The sequence below is a fragment of the Thermobia domestica genome, chromosome 7 (genome assembly GCF_964235325.1).
Source record: "Thermobia domestica chromosome 7, izTheDome1.hap1.1, whole genome shotgun sequence".
Lineage (NCBI taxonomy): Eukaryota > Metazoa > Arthropoda > Insecta > Zygentoma > Lepismatidae > Thermobia > Thermobia domestica.
In genome coordinates, this window is record NC_137460.1 from 25685804 (window position 1) to 25701134 (window position 15331).

Consider the following 15331-nt stretch of genomic DNA (forward strand, 5'->3'; position numbering starts at 1 on the left):
TCAGCAGTGTGCTACAAATCTACATTTGTTCTTTCCTTGATTAAATTATGTCTATCGCCTTTATTGTTTCGTATTTTCAGTTGTAGTTTTCTAGACTGTGCTTTATTTACGATTTACTCACAAAATATACAATTTTCTGGAAGTTGCTGTTTGGAGTAAAGGGAATTATAATGGTGACACCGATATTTTATTTTTTTTACTATACGTTTCCAAATAAATAGCTACATTTTTAAAACTTAAAATGAGACAAAGTGCTTTATTTGATTTAATAACTTTAATTTAAATATAGGCTTATGATTGTAAATGATTATCTCAATAGTTAAGTAAGAAGCTTTTTTTTCTTTCTTTCTTTAAACCTGTATTCAGTACGTTATTAATGTGGGATTATTGATAATTCTGACTACCTCAAGATTCGGATTTTTTTTTTTTTTTTTTTATGTAACTTACCTTTTGTTAAATCTGAATCGTATTTTACGTGTACACAAGACAAAAGAAGACTCGTAGAATGGTATACAACATTCGATTCCCAGTGAGGACATTCGTTTGAAAATGTGTAAAGAGCTTTTTCAGGCGAGTCGCCCTGAATGAGGTTTTCCTGGATTTTCCTCATTCACACCAGGCAAATGCCGGGGTGGTATCTATCTTATAGGTCTCAGGTCGCTTCCTTCCTTCCCTTTCCCTGGATAGTGTGCTCGCCGAGAGACGTCATACGTGACGGGCTAAATGCCCTTAGATGCCGAAAGCCCAGAAACCTAAATCCTAAATCCTAAATAGTATTTTCTATACAACAGTCAAGAGTCACATTTGAAGAATTCATTTCTATGTGATTTTAAGATTTCAATTAGGAAATGCTCATGCCCCTAATGTCCCTTATATCAGTGGAGAATCTTGCCGTCCCCTTCTCCAAAGCAAAACCTGAAATGACACTACTTCTACTGATAGATTTATCCACTGCTCCTACCGGAAATCGAACCCAGGTATTCTATATCTCAGTGATTCTCAGTCTAATTCCTATCACGATCCCCATTTTATCACATTCCCTTGCTAGTGATTCCCTTAAAATTTCTGGTTTGTTATAAGCTTGTGTGGGATTTTTAATATATGCATATCTATTGCGGAGATCTCATGATATATATCTATTTCTATAACAGTAGAATCCAGTTCTTGTATAGGATGGATATAATTAGGGATGTACCGATATATCGGTATCGGTAATATCAGCCACTTTTGGGAGTATCGGTATCGGCATTGCCAAATAAACACCAATATTTACCGATACATTTTTCAAACTATTTTCAGTTTGTTTAATATTAACAGTGACACTTATATTTCATCGGTTTCTTTTAGAGTTAAAAGTTGTTCTAAATTATTATCAATTGTACAATCAATCGATTTCTTTATGCATGTATACGCCTTTGATTTGCACTATTCATACTTAATTGATAGTTTTAGTCCCTCCATGCCAAAATAGTGAAGAAAAGACAATGGTTCTCAGTCAGGATCATAGGCACCCGAAGAAAATTTTCTAGGGGGAGCCGATTTCCCGATTAAGTTTATTTTCCTTATTCATTTTCATAAATGTCTATGTATGCTTGAAGTTCATTATTTAAAATTATTCTTCGATATTTTTTCTGCTTATTGGTCCTCTAGATGTTTATCTGAATTAGAAACCAGAGTAAAACTCTGGGACGTCGTATAGGTAGAATAGGTGGAGCTGTTGAACCACGCCTTGCACCACAGAATGTAAGAGTTTGACCGTTGAGGAAAAACTAGCAGGTTAACTATTTTTAATTCATTGTTGAGATTAGTGTTGTCCACGAGACGAGACCGAGGCGAGAAATGTCTCGTCTCGTCTGCAATTCGAGACGAGAAGAATCTTTTAAATTCGTTTAAATTTAAAAATATGCGAGTTCTCGTCTCGTTTTTCGAGGCAAGATGAGAAACTTCATGAGTCTCATTGGCAACACGAGTTCACCCAAGTATTAAACCTTAAACACTGGTTTAGTATTGCATGGTTCATCGTTTTAGAAAAGAAACTATAAATTGATAAAGTGATTGTAAGAACACAATGAAGAGCATTCAAAGATACACAAGTCATTACACAATATACTCCAATAATAAATACGGTTTAAATGTTGTTATATCTCATCCTTCGTGGATCTCTCGTGACTTTAGGAGGTCCGGACAAATTTTGTACACAAATTTATAGAAGAGGCTAGAGAAACTTCGAGGCGAGACGAAAAGAGCTTTTTTTCGAAAATCGATTCTGCAAGATGAGCAAACCTAATTTCTCGTCTCGTCTCGATTCGTAACACTAGTTAGCATACAAAGTATTTAGATATAAACCAAATACATTTTTCCGGACTGTGCAGTATTAACGTTACGAAGTGCAATCATAGCGTCAACAATGGTTACATTAAATATAATCTGTGATGGATAGTTGACATGACGTTTAACACGGATGGGTTCCGTTTTATTAATCATGTGGAGAAGATATGAATTGGCAATCTTAAACTTTAAGCCTGAGTACCGTATATTAAACAAAACAAAATACTAGGCATCAAAGGGCTTCCGCAACTGAATGCATCGACGATCTATTATTATTATTATTATTATTATTATTATTATTATTATTATTATTATTATTATTATTATTATTATTATTATTATTATTATTATTATTATTATTATTATCCATGGTTTTAAATATTTATTGAGATATTCCTATCAGTAATCACAAAGTAATCTATTTATCCCGAATGTGGAACTTACCTTATCATTAGTTCCGCAATTACTTTAACTAAAGGCACCGGAAATTTCAGAGATTGCCCTGGTAAAACACATATTTATCTGAAACTTTGCTTAAATACATTCACAGTAACATTTCAGATATAAATACATTTAAAATGTAATTATAATTCAACAATTATCTATCACATCAAAAAATAAATGAATGATCATGCAACACAGGTACTTCGTTAATTTTCCATTGCTGGCTTATTTATTATTTATGTATTTATTTGTAGTTTGTGTGTAGGAGAATGTTGTGACAGCGAAAATGTTATGCATAAAGAAAGAAAAAATATATTCTGGCTGCTTCGTATACCTCTATACGTACTTGCTGCTCCTCGCTGGTGACGTCACGCAAAACGAGGAGCGAAGCGTCTGTGCGTATAGCCCAACCTTTCCTTCTACTAACCCTGGATCGGACCTATGTTTTGCTTTTTCAGTGACATGTTAAAAAGTTTAACAATGGATTCATTATTTATTCTAATTTATTTTCACAAGATGTCAGTGTCCCTATCATTTGCTGAATTTTCAGAAAAGTCTAGATCACTACACTGCTATTACTAATGAAATCGAGTTCTTCATTTTTCATTGCACAAAGATATTACTTATTAGCACTAAAAGCAAGACGAATATATCCACACTTCTCACTTCTGCACATGTAGTAATAAACAAATAACTTTCTAACAGAGTTGCCAGTTCAACTGTAATTTATCCCCTTGCCCATAAACAAAATATACACACGTAGGTCCGATCGGACTCTCAACTTTTATGCACGCGGATTCAATACCTTGCCTTACGCTTGGCACGCTACCGTGAACAACAAAATTCACCATCGGCAGCTAACGTGTTAAGGAAAACTACACAAAATGTAGTATTTATTGATGTAATTTTAGTAGGAAAAATTAATAATTTCATATACAGTTTTAATAGAAATGCTTAAAAATGAAGTATAATTCAGGGAACAGCATATTAAGGCATAATTAGAAAAAAGCATAATAAAGCATAATGTAAGGAAAAATAAACCATAATATACAGCTGTATAAAGTATAAAGTTGGTTGCCCTAATAATAAGTTCACAATCAAGAAAACCCGTGTTTCACAACACACAAAGTCCAAACTACGGTAATACAATGGAATAACGATAAACAAACGCTTTACGCCGCATTTTTGCCAACCCAAAAGAAAACCTCACGAACTTATGCATCAACCCAATACAAATATCGAATCCGACCCGTAAAAAATTCAAAATATTTAAAAAATATTCTTCCGGTATTACATTCTAGCTATATTTATCTCTTCTACTTACCAGCGCGATGCCTATGAAACCCTGGGGGTCGCGACCCCAGGTTGAGAAACCCTGCTATACCTGGTACAAAAGGCGAGATATAGTCGATCAGAGAATGTATTCATTTAGTTGATGATACAACAGCCTCCCAATCCGGTGGCCCTCGACGAAATTAAGACCCGGTTGTTTGTTTTGATAAACTTAAGTTGAAAAAAAAATTGCCAATCAAGAATTTGAGGGGAACTTAAGTTATTCGCCCGAAAATTCTCACCCCCCTGTTTTAGTGTTCTAGCTATGTATCATTCCCCCCCCCCTCATTAAAAATGTTACATTATTCTCCGATTTCTGTGACAATTTTCTCACTTAAAAGAAAGTATAAAACATTAAAACAAGGCTGGTGAATAAACATTGAGCGTACCCATTCCTTGAAGTACAAGCGGCTTGTAAAGATGGAAACAGGAGAACTGATAAAATAATTTTTCTGCTTTAACATTTCACGTTTATCCTTTTTAGGCTCAAAAAGGCTTATTATGAAATCAAGTTAATGGATCGAAATAAATAATTGAATAAGAAAGCGATAGCAAACATTACAAATGAGAAAAAACCTGCCACAAAATCAAATAAAGATCAAATCTGGTACTGTTTGCACCAGAGGCAGGTGTTTTTGCACTGAGCCACCGTATTGCTGTTTTTTTTTTTTCACACCTCCATTAGATATTACTTTAAAACCGTATAATCTTTGCATTTTTGCACCGAAGAATATCATGATACTATATCTCTATAAATACTTTTCAATCCAAGCATATCTATACTTGATATAGTTGCTGTTGCAGTTTCTTTTGTTTTTATTATTTTTTTTTATTTTTCTGTGTACGTCAGAAGAAATTTTACGAGCAAAAAACGAAAGAGAGAAAAGAAAATTACTAGCAGAACATTTCACAAGATCGTTTGACGTCAAAGCAATTATGAAATTCTTATGATTATTATACATAACTCGTTTTCCCCGTAAAGTTCTTCTGTTTGAAGCTATCTTAGTTATTTATTATTGCACGATTTAAACTCTGTAACCTTAACGTTTTACAGAACCTTAAAAAAAAAAGTTAAATATTAGCGTTTAGAGTATCAATATTCTCATTATTCATTTTCTGATATCGGAAGAAAATTTCGGGTGTTCCGCAAGGAAGCATGATAAGACCTTTCCTTTCTATTCTTTTTATTTTTGTATAAGAATTAAGGAATATTTAAATTATTTTTCGTAACTTGGCTTACTATATCAATGACATTATCACATAGAAATTTTAATAAGGTGTAGAGGCTAATGTGAAAGGTCTGGATTTCTTTGTTTTATTTAAACCAATATTTTCCGTGATATTAGATAGAAACAACATTATATGGCACGCGATATACATAATTCATGCCATTTTTATTTTGGCACAATTTGGTATAAAAATAGACCTTGTCTTGCTTAGTACGAATGTAAAATTGTGTGTGTGTGTGTGTGTGTGTGTATGGATCTTTGGTTCTCCAGTTTTGGGTCTTCTCAATTGCAGTATAGTTGCAATGATTGCAGTTAGGACTTAGTCAAATTTTCTAATAAAAGGGAAAAAATACTCTAATTGCTATTTGGAACACAAATTAGTAGACAATATATTAAACAAACCTATTTAAAGTTAATTTTACGTTAATATAATCAATGAAAGACCATATTTTTTACAATCAGAGTCTCATCAACAGTTTTTCATCCCCCCCCTTCACAAAACTATAACCTATAAAATAATGCTGTTTTGAAAAGGTAGGGAAGTTCTTTTACCTATGTAATTAGCATGTGGTGGAAGGGTAGAGTGGGGTGGCTCAGTGGTAGAGTGCTTATCCGTGGTCCGTGGGGTCCCTGGTTCAATCCTTAGTCAAGTAAGATTGTGCTGGACAACATCGTGCCCATGGATTTTCTAGGGCTACTCCCGTTTCCTTCCACTTTCTCATTCCACCAATTCTTCCATAATCATTCACTTGTCTTAATCACCCGTCTTCCTTAGCCTAAAGGGCATAATCGTGGGACGTTAAACTGAAAATCAGTATGCGATAATTCGTAGAGAATTACACGGGGATAAGATTGATCTTCAAACATAAAGATGGGCGTTTTGTTGTTGTTGTTGTTGTTGTTGTTATTGATGGTAGTGGTGATAACAATAAAACAAAGAACATATACACATATTCGATATGCCTATCACATGATAACATAATTAATGAATTTATTTTACAATATCTACTTCGAATTTTGATTGTTTTGGGGGGGAGAGAGGGAAGAAAATAAATTTATGTGGAATTTTAACAATATTTCTTCTTTTGGGAATCTTTTGATTTAATTCTTATCATGAAATTGTAGCAAAAGTTACTTCAAACTTTTGAAATTTGTGAATTTTAATGGAGTTTTAACAAAATTTCTTTTAAATTTTGGAATATTTTAACTTAATTCTTATTCTAACAAACACTTCTTAAAATTTTTGAAGTATTTTGACTGAGTTTTTCAAATTTTGGAACTCTTTTGACAATTCTTATAGATTTGTAACAAAATTTCTTTTTGTTAATTCTGAAAACGTTGTGCTTAATTTAAGATTTTTTAAGTACACAATTTAAAACATAGTCTATAATAAATAAATAGTGTTTCAAAAATAAGCTTGTAATTGCGGTTTTATTACAGTACGTTTATGTTATTATTTTATAATACTGAAACTTTAAAATTACTACATATCCTTCAGCGATTGGGTTCATGGTCCGAACCATTGGTGTATATACAGAATGGCCCAAAAGTAGGAATACAGTCCTAGAAAGTATGACATTTTAGTTTATTAAGATAATTAGTTAATTTGCTTCTGTTTGTTCCAAGCTTAAGGTATGAGTGAAAACAGATTAAAGCAAATAACAAAGAGATTGTAAGTCACAACTTGTATGGATAACAATAAGTAAATTACATAGAATGCCATGATCCCGTCAGTACGGGACTGTAGGCCCTACACCTACTTTTGAGCTACCCTGTATACATATATGCAGCTACCTGGAGGAAAATAATAATATAATATAATATAAATATAAGATCAAGATGGCTCCTGGACAGATAAGTATTTGAGCGTCAAGCTCTAATTTCTTTTCAATTTTATATTTAATCAATTTTTACTTTTAGACCAGTTTATTACTGTTTGATACAATTAAAAAGCTATTTAGCATAGAACAATAATGCTCGGCGCATCTTATTTCCTCTAATTTCACAAATATTAGTTTAAATAAGTTTACTTATAACCAGCCATTTTGTCCATATGGACGGCCATTTTGAAAATCAATTTTTACTTTAAAACAACAATAGCGATGAATTCGACAACTCTCATAGACCCTATAGCTGCGAATAATATTATAATACCCTCAAGGGTTGTAAGGAAGGAAGGAAGGAAATTCGAGAAGTGAAGCATCAGAAACTTGAAGTTTAGTTTCAAAATATATAAATTTGATTAAAAACGAAAGAATATATCAGTCTATTATCTGTTAATTTTAAAGTTATTACGATATGGAAATAAACCTGAGCTTAATCACAAATAAAGCTAGATATGTGAAAAGTTTTGTTGAAACTAGAAGTTTACACATGGCAGCTTTATGTAATACAATGCAGTTTTAATATCTTCCGAGCTCTACAAGGTTCACATAATTTACTTCTCATTTCCGATATATTCTATATGAATTAACTATTATTTATCTTCAAAATTCAAGTTTAACGGGCAGAGCTTATATCATCGTGTCATACTAGTTTTCGTAAAAATCATGTCCAATTTAAGTCTTATTTGGTGCCATTATTACACTTTGATTGCTGCATCTTTGAATCACAAATGAAAGAAATGGTAAACTAATAATTGAAATGTCGGTTCTTGTATAAAGAAAAGCCAAGTTATAAAATAGTCTATGATATTATTAAATCAATAATTTTAATAATAATAATATGATAAGTTAAATAAATAGATAAAATGGGAAGAAGAAATGTAAATACGTGCGTATAATTTTGTAGTCCAAACAAGATACGAAAGAAGCAATTTATAATGTATTTACAAAGAGAAGAATGTTAACAAAATCAGAGTGCAAAGATTCACTTATTTACAACCTAACTCAACCTACTCTATCAACTTAACTTCAGAAATAAAAGAGGATTTATTCACCTGATTATCCAGAGGCGAAGGCAGCAAACAACAAATATCTCATTCATTCTTCAGAAAGCTGACACCACAGACATGTAAAGAAATAAAATATAAATATGAATAATAACTCTGTTCAAAGTACCATATTGCGTACGATACTTGTGCAATAATAATGTTTTCTTGCAGTTATGTGTATGTATTTGAATATTTATGTTTAAAATAAGTTAATCTGGTTGTAAATTCGGAATTCATGTCAATATTCCGTAATTTCAATTTTCTGCTTCTCTACATTGATTCGTGGACAGCTATTTTCGGCTCCAAGAATCCGGATCTTAAAATATTCTGAAATGCATTAACTTCTATATTAAAAAAAAAAAATTAAAAAAAAAAGTTTTAGTGGCGACTAGATACGGGCTGGTGTCATCTCGTGTTTGATGCATAGGTTCAACATCGTAGCAGCAGGGTGTCATCTTTTTCTATTACTAAGTAGCGCACATTTGGTATCTCCATATTTCGTATTCAGAAAAGTTTTATGCGAGTGATTGAAGACTGTGACGTAGACTCTACTGTTGATGTAATGGAAGAATTCAAACAACAGTAAATCGCCATCATCCACCTGAAATCCTCGCCAACTCGAATCGAGGGAGGAGCACGTGCGGATTTTACTGGAGATACTCACAAGGACAGGACGTTCTGACACAAAATGTTATTAAAATTTTAGAGGGTTTAGAGGTAATTGGTTGCAATTAATGAGAAAGTTTACATATATATATATATATATATATATATATATATATATATATATATATATATATATATATATATATATATTAAAAAGTATAATGTACGCGAGAACATGTACAGTAGTAATAATGGTTGTATGCACCGAGGTTGGGGTAGAGAATTTATGGAAATTCATAACCATAGGATAAGTTTACAAGAGAAAATACTTTTTGTACTAGGTACATGTTATGTAAAGCTAGGAGAAATGTGTCACGGATCACCCGTGTGTAATGGTAATATGATACGAAAGAAATGAAAGAAATAAGTAATACGTGATCTCCATATTAAAAGCTGATCACATATATATAAGATCTTTCCAAAGTCATCGCTAGTCTTTAAGCGACCTCCACAACATAAAATAATCTAAATGAGAACATACGTGTACACACTTGAAAACAGATAAATATTACATTGTTTGACCCAATCTCATCAATACTGAGCTGACAATCTCGTTCTCTTTGTGTCAAAAGACGACACAACCAACCACACAAAGTTAATCGAAGATTCTGACCTAATCCCCTTTTATCCATCTAAAACTGTCTACCAGTCATAACATTTACTACTACCACTACCATTGAATACCTCTGCATCCAAATCGAAAGATGACCTCAGACATAGAAGTAATATCACATGCGTATGCTGTGTATGGATTGTGGTTATAGCTATTATTGTTATTATTTTTACTAGTAATAGTAGTATTAAAAATCGTAGGGCAATGGGTGAAGCTACCACTCTTGAAGAAGGCTAAACAATTTCCTTTGATGTGTTGTGTTATACGTGACGTTACAATTATCGGCAAAATGGAGACAAGAGAGAGAGAGAGAAAGAAAGAAAGAGAAGAGGTCTGTCTTAATTACTGATGATGGTAATAGAAACAAGAGGGAGAAAAGGGGAGCTCAGAAGATGCCGCCAGCCAATTACTGACCAGCAGGAGTTGACGCCATTGCTCATCTTCTTATTTTACTTTTTTAAAACTCTTTTTCTAAAGACTTGATTCCATTATCACCCTCATTAGTAGTAATTGTTGCAGGCAAATAACTATTGCCTCTTGCATACGTCACCCTTTCACGTTCCATATATTTTCTTGCTTCGTCTTTTTCTTTAGTCTGTTTGTGTACACTCAGCAGCAAAAATATGTACCTCCTATCTTTCTTTTCTTTATATATGAACAACTCGGAACGAAGGGGTTGATTTTGGAGTCGGCATCAAACACAGAAGCTTAATACAAGTTGTATGCAGGCTCGTACCCAGATTCTTTTGGGGGTGGAGAGGTCCAAGCTTTAAGGGGAAGAGTCAAATGCTACAATCACTACTCTATGGAGTATTGAACGAGTAATATTCTGCACCAGAAAATATAGATTTTCAGATTTTAAAAAATGATAGAATTAGATTGTTTTTATAAGAGAAAGTATAAGACTTAATTTTAATTATACATAAATGGTTTACCTGTTAAACCAGAATAGTTTTGAGAAAGTGTACAAATATATGTTTAGTAGGAAGTTTTTATAGGGGTGTCGAGACCCGGTTAACCCCCATGTGGATGCGCCTCTTGTGGTACATATGTCATCGCTAAAGGAAGATGAAAAGCCAAAAAATAAAATCTGCTAGTTATTAGCTATCTGCCGAGTTCGTACATTTGTTTCGTGGAATCGTTATTGTCTGTTTCTATGCTGTTATTGGTGCAAGAATTGTCGAGAGGAGAGGTATGAGTGCTTTTTTACTTTACTTTACAGGGTGGTCGGAACATACGAGCACTAAAAGTCAATAGCCTATACACAGTCCATTTCTTAGTTTGTTGTATTGTAATATTGTTAAAGTGGTTATTATAATTTGAAGTGCGAAATGAAATCTTAAAATAATAATAATAAAGTAATGCATTACGATATTAGAAGGACTAAACGTATACATATAAGGGTTAAAACTTTGTAGAAAAGAAAAGAAAATTGACTCATATTGCATTAATAGAACTACAGACACAGTTGCCTATGCGGTAGACAGAAGTGTGAGAACTATTATTGAAATTGGTATATTTTAATCAAGCATTGGTATATTTAATGATTTTCTTGAAAAACTGCATATGAAAGAAATCTCAAACAAAACCAATACCTCTGGCAAACAGGGGTGCAGATAGATTTTAGGGTGAAGGAAAATATTTAAGAGGACAATTTTTCATTGAAAATTGTATACTCAAACAGGAGAATAGTGAATTTGGGAGAGGGAGCAGAATTGTAAATTTGGAGAGGGTTGCACCCAAGCCTTTGAGAGGAATGGACAGCCCTGCTGTGAACTGTTTGAGTTGAAATTATACGGAACGTTTAAACTTTCAGGAACATACATGGCTATTGTAAACTATTCAGACAATGTCTTTGGTTAGTACAATTCATTTATATTCATGTTTTGATCTCTTTATCTCCCTTGTGCATGTATACCATGTTGAGGGAAATTTATTTAACCACTCTGAGAAGACAGAAAAGCTACCTGAAATGAAATCCTCTGAGAACCGGGATACAAGGAAAATCATTGCAGGTACATAAGAAAATTTATATTTTGAAAACAGTTTAAAAGTACTAAATAAGTGCTTTGTTACTGCACATACTAATATAAAAGAACTTCTTTCAATGATAATAAATCAAGGGTACGTTGCACAGATCGAACAGAAATTACCTTTCTCACAAAGAATTATATGTTTCAATAGCATCCACATTTACAGCAAATAAAAAATTATACTCTTATAACAAGCAATTTTCATCTTCAAATTTTGAATTCTAATTTTACAAAAAGAAAACGAGAAGAAGTAATAACAAACGATTTCAGAATATTTGAAAGATTTCACTGTTTTTAACATTGCAAGGTGATCCAATTCCATTAAATCCAATTGGAAATCTAACACAATTATAAATTTTGTAGTAAAAAAAAAAAAAAGTGTAGTTACGGTGCTTTCTGTAATTACGCCATCTATTGATAAAATACTAATTTAAAGGAATGTAATTACCGATTACTGGTTAACCTTAAACAAAGAATTTATTGCGGATAGAAAAGGTGGGACTTAACACAACGTACCAATCAAAGTAAAGTATACTATATTAGACATCAAGAAAAATGGCGAACAACACTTCAATTAAACAGGAATCTCAAATTGCATGGAGGAAATTCAGAGTATAGCAGAGCAGAAAGAGGTTTAGGAAACAATCCAGTTTTCTTTAATAACAGTTGTTAATTCGGAGTGATCTCATCAGTAATATAACAGTTGCAAATTACATGTTCTGTAATATATACTACGCTAGATCAGCAATAATAACAATAAAAAGGAACAAAACATAATAAAGAAACAAAATTTGTGGTTTCTACAATTTGCACTTAACTAAGGTCTTGTGGTTGGGTATATTCTATGCTTTGAAAATTCGTAATTTCTCTTCTTTGCAACAGTGTGGCAAGCTCGTAATATCTGCATCACACTATATTATCCTTAGCTGTATCACAAATACACCGTGAAAGAAACATGGGGCTAAATCATAATATGTGGACGCCAACACATTTTAGGTTGATGAATCTTGAAAAAAAAATCGGAAAGAAATGTTTTGTTACTGCATATACTAATATAAAAGAACTTCTTTCAGTGAGTGATAATAAGTTAAGAGTAAGTTACACAGATCGACCAGAAATTATATTCTCACAAAGAATTATATGTTTCAATAGCATCCATATTTACAGCAAGAAAAAGAAGTCAATCAGAAAGAAAAAAATTTTAATAAGACTTTTGAAATCATAAAACATATATTGACTTTAAATACCGTTAAGAATTTATGTAATATTGCAAGATGAACCAATTTCATTAAATCCATGTGTGTAGTACAAAAAATGTGGTGATTATGATGCTTTATGTAATAAATAATAATAATAATAGTAATTGGAAAGAAGCAAGCATAGCTCATATTTAATCGACTTTGGTGTTCGTTTATCCGGATAGATACTTCTCTGAGATGAATGAACTATTCTTAACCAAATTTGACACGATAATTCGAGAATGCACGCTGAGTGTCGTAAGGATTTGCACGTCCCAATTGAACGTACAATTGAGAAATAATCACGAAAAACAGAATGCCCATAGACTTAACCTTGGAAAAGAATTTGGCCCGTGAAATCTCATTGCAAACAATAGAAAATAGAATTTTCAGCATCAGAAATAGGGCGAAGCACTTTTTCATTTTGTTTTGCGAACAAAAGTTTTCATTAAGCTTTTTGCTGATATTGTCAAATTCAACTATTTGCATGGAATATAAACACGTCAAAAAGAATTCATAGAAATGTCACAGATATACATTTGTACTGAATTTGTATCTCAAAAATTTTTTTTAAAAATCAATTTTCAATTTGTACAAATCAATGGTTTGTCACTGTTAACTTCAAGGTTAGTATCCTACGTTATCTGAATAGTAATGTTAACATTCAAAAGAAATCAAAAATGCAAAAGTAAGATTGCCAACTCTTCCCACAAATTCTGCAAATAATGATGACTCATATTATTAATATGTTCAAATTATAATTACTGAAGTTACTGAAATTACTGGAAATTGTTAGAAAACTACACCTGACAGCGAAATTCTAATTTCAGATTTGAATTTACCGCTGTAAATTCCTTATTATCGATTCATATTATCTTAATGTGTAAAGTACGGGACAATTGCTGAAATTACTGCAAATTGCTGGAAAACTATTCTTGATGAAGGAAAATAAAACTCATATTTGAATTTAGCTCTGAAATATCTGTACGAATCGTAACGTTTATTCCCTCTGGAAATAATAATAATAATAATAAAAAGATAGATTTTCTTGTAACAGTGTAAATAGTAATTTTATTGAGTTTGAAGACCAGTGTTCTAATGTAGCTAATGTATTGTTACTTTTCTTTAATATTTATTTATTGTCTTCAACAGAGAATATATTCTCCAATTAAAACAAAATATTTTACAATAGATTTAAATGTGAGAAATAATAATAGAAAATGATAATATGAACATAGATAACATTATACAATTGATTTTCTAACAAATTATTAAAATTGGAATAGCTACAGTAGCAAAAAATACATAAAATTAATACATTTATAAATAAAATTGTAAGCAGTGGCGTATTTAAGGGGGAGGGCGGGCTTAAGCCCCCCCCCCGAAATCTTACTTACTATAGTAAAGTATATGAAATATCTTGCAGAATTTTCACATTTTCAGGCAAAGCCCCCCGAAAGTTAGCAAAGCCCTCCTCAAAACAAAATCGTAAATACGCCACTGTTTGTAAGTATTCTTTATAGAGAGTTATAAAATATTTTGTTGCATTAATTGACAGGTTGTAACTAAATACAATAATTTTTGTGATACATTAGTATACGCGTTGTATATACATTCGAACCAATGATAAATTCTTGTAATACTCCATTCTAGATGTACCATATAACAGTAAGTATGTTTGTCGAATATTTTCCATTTTTGCTTAATGGAGACCGTCAGGTCGAAGGGACACCTATTTCTATCCAAACATTAGAGAATTTGTATCTATTTTGTATTAGACCTGTAGTAGAGTTTTGTAATAAAATCTGGTACCGGTAGTGGGAGGAAACGATTCCGGATTGTAATTTCTCTACATATGCTCCACCAATACCTGCACAAGCAGAACTTTTCAATATATACCTTTGACGACTTTGTATAAAAATATTTGGTCATTTATGTTTTGCCTATTAGATAATTTGGTATAACAAAATTCATTTAAGAAACTTTAGTATGATATCTATCTTAAACCTGAGACTTGATGGGCCTTATGCAGAGTCCTTTTGAAGTCTGATTAACGCCATACTACGGAATTGACTAATGAATGGGTATCAAAATTGTATTCAGAGACTGATTAGGAAGTAGTATTTGACGAAGTTAATCACATGTGACTAATTAATCTAGAGCAAAGGCTAATCACTTACCCTCGGTTTAGCGTGAGACATAACAGTTCGTATTTCACGTATTTTCATTTTTACAGACTACGCATGCTCTCACCTAATTTTCCGTAGTTGCCACATTTATTTTTCTTAACCGATGCATTGGGTTTATATTAGTTAATCATACCCAAATCAACGTTTTAGTTGTACTCAAATTAGACTCTGAATACCAAAAAGTGCACCTTACTTACTAAGGAGCTAGTATGACACTAACTAGTCAGTGTCTAACCACCGATTAACGAATTCTCTCTGAATACCGCCCGATATTTCTGGAAATATAAGTAACGTAGAAACGTTTCTGAATTGCTTCTATTTTATTTG